The sequence below is a fragment of the Salvelinus sp. IW2-2015 genome, linkage group LG14, assembly GCF_002910315.2.
Source record: "Salvelinus sp. IW2-2015 linkage group LG14, ASM291031v2, whole genome shotgun sequence".
Taxonomy (NCBI): Eukaryota; Metazoa; Chordata; class Actinopteri; order Salmoniformes; family Salmonidae; genus Salvelinus; species Salvelinus sp. IW2-2015.
In genome coordinates, this window is record NC_036854.1 from 23,542,587 (window position 1) to 23,547,783 (window position 5,197).

At 41.4% G+C, this 5,197-nt stretch overlaps 1 long non-coding RNA gene across 1 annotated transcript in view; it reads left to right on the plus strand.

Moving 5' to 3' along the window:
• Positions 1-2,662, plus strand: part of LOC111972726 (uncharacterized) — a 12,955-nt gene extending 10,293 nt beyond the window's left edge. The window contains exons 3-4 of the long non-coding RNA XR_002878504.2: positions 2,011-2,157; positions 2,314-2,662. This is a non-coding gene — a long non-coding RNA (uncharacterized lncRNA). The remainder of the gene's footprint in view (positions 1-2,010; positions 2,158-2,313) is intronic.
• The last annotated feature ends 2,535 nt before the right edge of the window (positions 2,663-5,197 follow it).

A 5,197-nucleotide genomic window follows, 5' to 3' on the forward strand; every position in this document is an offset into this window, starting at 1 on the left:
TATTAAGTTCTGCTTTTCTGATGTATCAAATACTTATGTCATGCAATAAAATGCAAATTAATTACTTAAAAATCATACAATGTGATTTTCTGGATTTTTGTGATAAAAATGATAAATTACAGACCTCTACATGCTTTGTAAGTAGGAAAACCTGCAAAATCGGCAGTGTGTCAAATACTTGTTCTCCCCACTGTATGTCCAACCACCCTGAACGTCAGACTCTATTGAAGCACATACAGTGGTGTAAAGTACTATTATTATCTTGATTATCTTGGCAATGGAGAAATGCTCACAATTGTTTGTTTTTTTGGCGTACAGAACATTTCCGGGATCTTTAATTTCAGCTCATGAAACATGGGACCAACCTTTTACATGTTGCGTTTTTTTGTTCAGTATAGTTTATTACAAATATAGCCGTATACAGTCCTCCAGATATCTGTTGACAAGGACATACATCACTGTGTATTTGTTACWCTGTACATACAAAAATGGCCAAACATGTTTTTGTTTGTTGCCATTTTCCATTGTTACTAACTTGTACTGGTTAAAAGTATGATTAAAGAAGAAGAAAAAACATGTAAGTTTTGCAAACCATGTTTAGTACTTCTAAAAGAGACAATGACAAATTCATGGTTCAACAAGATATTATAGTCATCAAAGGGTAGAATTTTAGCATTGATATACTTATGATACAGTACTTTACAGCTTTGGTCAGAATATATGACATGAAGGGGTGATGTAATTATCTGAATTACTGTAGATTTTAATAGTTTAGTTAATCAAAAGTGAAGTATGGTTATAGGTCCAATGGGTGTTGTTTATATACCATTCTCAGACTCAAAATCAATATATTAGATGCATACTATTTATCAGCATATTGACATCAACTGCTGGTTGCAAGTTATTTTTGTATCTTGTTTGTATCTTTTGGAACAATGGCAATTAAGTTGATTAAAATTAAGTAGAATAGATAGATGGGCTAAACTATAGTTTGTTAAAACCTCTCTAGGGTAYGTGGGACTCAACAGCCAGTGAAACTGCAGGGCGCCAAATTCAAAACAACAGAAACCCCATAATTAAAATTCCTCAAACATACATGTATTTTACCCCTTTTTAAAGATACACTTGTTGTAAATCCAGCCACAGTGTCCGATTTCAAAAAGGCTTTACGACGAAAGCAAACCAAACGATTATGTTAGGTGAGTGCCTATTTACAGAATAACACAGTCATTTTCCAGACAAAGAGAGGATTCATAAAAAGCAGAAATATAGATAAAATTAATCACTAACCTTTGATGATCTTCATCAGATGACACTCATAGGACTTCATGTTACACAATACATGTATGTTTTGTTCGGTAAAGTTCATATTTATATCCAAAAATCTGAGTTTACATTGGCGCGTTATGTTCAGAAGTTCCAAAACATCTGGTGATTTTGCAGAGAGCCACATCAATTTACAGAAATACTCATTATAAATGTTGATGAAAATACAAGTGTTATGCATGGAATTTTTGATNTGTTATGCATGGAATTTTTGATGCACTTCTCCTTAATGCAACCGCTGTGTCAGATTTTTATTTTATTTTTTAATTACGGAAAAGGCAAACCATGCAATAATCTGAGGTCGGTGCTCAGAGCCAAATCAAGACACAAATAGATCCGCCATATTGTGCAGTCAATAGAAGTCAGAAATAACATTATAAACATTCACTTACCTTTGATGATCTTCATCAGAATGCACTCCCAGGAATCCCAGTTCCACAATAAATGTTTGTTTTGTTCGATAATATCCATCATTTATATCCAATTTCCTCCTTGTTGTTCTAGCGTTCAGTACACTTTCCAAACTCATGACGCGCGGGCAAGTCCAGCGGAAAGTACGGACGAAAAATTAAAAAAGTTATATTACAGTCCGTAAAAACATGACAAAGTATTGAATCAATCTTTAGGATGTTTTTAACATAATTCTTCAATAATTTTCCAACCGGAGAATTCCTTTGTCTTCAGAAGTTCGATGGAACAGAGCTCGCTCTCACATGAACGCGCATGGTCAGCGCATGTTCAGGTCATGGTAGACCTTACTCAATCCCCTCTCATTCGGCCCAACTTCACAGTAGAAGCATCAGACAAGGTTCTAAAGACTGTTGACATCTAGTGGAAGCCTTAGTAAGTGCAACATTACCAATATCCCACTGTATCTTCAATAGGAGCTGAGTTGAACATCGACCAACCAGATTTTTAAAATTCCTTTTTCGTGCATCACCCCTCTCCCCCTCCTGTATGTCTATCCCTCCATCCTCCTCTCCCTAGATGGTTGGGAGCCGGCAGCACCTGCAGAAAGACTTCTTCCTCTACAACGCTTCCAAGGCCAGTGCAAATCTTACATTAATCTGCACGAGGTGAGAGAGCGCTTCTGCCTGCCCCTTGGGGAGAACGTGATCATCCCTTCGACCCCCATGAGGAGGGAGTTCACCCTAAGGGTCTTCTCTGAGAAGAACAACACCTCAGAGTAACTGTGGGGAGGGAGAGTGGGGTTAGGGAGTGTATCTATGAATTAGTGTGCAAATGTTTGGTTTCTGTGGGTGAACATTTGTGTGTGTGAGTGGCATGCCAGTCAAGAGTAGCAGTAAAAATAAAGCGTCCATGGCAGTAAAAATGGCGTACGCTTCGATCTCAATCTTCTGCCACGGCGATGAGAACACAATTGGGTCAGACCAAATAGAGGTTAGTAAATTGACCTGCGTCTCCCTCACCTCCAAATCTGTTGTCCAAATTACCATATCCATCTGTTAATTTCTGTATGTCTGTGTCTTTGTCCTCCACCTGCCAAAAATACATCACTCAAACTTGAATGAAAAATAGTCCCATCACTGACAATCTCAGTCTCTGTCTCTGTCTGTCTCTAGCTTTTTCCTTTAACGAGTCCGACGAGAAAGATATACTGCTTTCCCGGGAACAGGCCCAGATACACGTCATTTGCGTAAAGAAAAGATGAAGGAAAAGATGACTTTTGAGAATGGGTAGGCGAGCGAGTAAACACCCATTGCCATCAATTCTACTTGCTAACATGCAATCATTGGAAAATAAAATGGATGACCCACAATTATGATTATCCTACCAACGGGACATTAAGAATTGTAATATCCTATGTTCCATCGAGTCGTGGCTGAACAACGACACGGACAATATAGAGCTGGAGGGATTTTCAATGCACCGGCAGAACAGAGAAGCTAAGTAAGACGAGGGGTGGGGGTGTGTGTCTCGTTGTCAATAACAGCTTGTGCGCGATGTCTAATATTAAAGAAGTCTCAAGTTATTGCTCGCCTGAGGTAGAGTACCTTATGATAAGCTGTAGACCACACTATCTACCAAGAGAGTTCTCATCTATATTATTTGTAGCCATCTATTTACCACCATAGACTGATATTGGCACCTAGAGCGCACTTAACCAACTCTATAAGGCCAAAAGCAAGGAATAAAATGCTCACCCAGAAGCGGCGCTCCTAGTGGCCGGGGTCTTTAATGCAAGGAAACTTAAATCAGTTTTACCAAATTTTTACCAGCATGTCACATGTGCAACCAGAGGGATAAAAACTCTAGACCAACTTTACTCCACATACAGAGATGCATACAAAGCTCTCCCCCGCCCTCCATTTGGCAAATCTGACCATAATTCTATCCTTCTGATTCCTGCTTACAAGCAAAAACTAAAGCAGGAAGTACCAGTGACTCGCTCAATACGGAAGTGGTCAGATGGCACGGATGCTATGCTACAGGACTGTTTTGCTAGCACAGACTGGAATATGTTCCGGGATTCATCTGTCACTCTGGTATAAAGGATTTGGAGACAGGCGCAGGAATACATCATCTGGAATTTGAATACACCCAAAACAAACACGTATACAAAACACTGGGATGTGCCCAAACAAAAGAGCGAGGGTAAACCTTGTAGAATGTCACGGTATGAGACCCGTAATACACAAAGCACAAAACACGCAGCACAGGCTGAAACAACGCATAGGTACTCACACGACCAACGGACATGGGAACAATAATCGACAGCCCAATGGGGAAACAAAGGGCACATTTATACAAACACAATCAGTGAGGAATTGGAACCAGGTGTGCGTAATGACACAGTTCAGTGCAGCCTAGAAGGCCGGTGACGTCAACCTCAGGAACTGGTGAACAGAATGAGCAGCAGTACCAGGGGGATCCGTGACATCATCCAATGGCATTGAGTATACTAATTCAGTTTTCCGCTTCATCAATAAGTGCATCGACGACGTCGTCCCGACAGTGACCGTATGTACATATCCCAACCAGAAATCATGGATTACAGGAAACATCCGCATCAAGTTAAAGGCTAGAGCTGCCGCTTTCAAGGAGCAGGACACCAATCCGAACGCCTATAAGAGATCCCGCTATGCCCTCAGACGAACCATCAAACAAGCAAAGCGTCAATACAGGATTAAGATTGACTCCTACTACAACGGCTGACGCTCATCAGATGTGGCAGGGCTTGAAAACTATTACGGACTACAAAGGGAAACCCAGACGCGAGCTGCCCAATGACGCGAGCCTACCAGATGTGCTAAATGCCTTTTAAGCTCGCTTTGAGGCAAGCAACACTGAAGCGTGCCTGAGAGCACCAGCTGTTCTGGATGACTGTGTGATACTCACATCGGTTACCGAGAGCGTTAAGAACTTTAAACAGGTTAACATTCACAAAGCCGCGGGGCCAGATGGGTTACCAGGACGTGTACTCAAAGAATGCGCGGACCAACTGGCAAGTGTCTTCACTGACATTTTCAACCTCTCCCTGACTGAGTCTGTAATACCTACATGTTTCAAGCGGACCACCATAGTCCCTGTGCCCAAGGAAGCGAAGGTAACCTGCCTAAATGATTACTGCCTCGTAGCACTCACGTTGGTAGCCATGAAGTACTTTGAAAGGCTGGTCATGACTCACATCAACAGCATCCTCCCAGATACCCTATACCCACTCCAATTTGCATACCGCCCCAACAGATCCACAGATGACGCAATCTCAATCGCACTCCATACTGCCCTTCCCACCTGGACAAAAGGAACACCTATGTGAGAATGCTGCTCATTGACTATAGCTCAGCGTTCAACACCATAGTGCCCACGAAGCTCATCACTAATCTAAGGACCCTGGGACTAAACACAT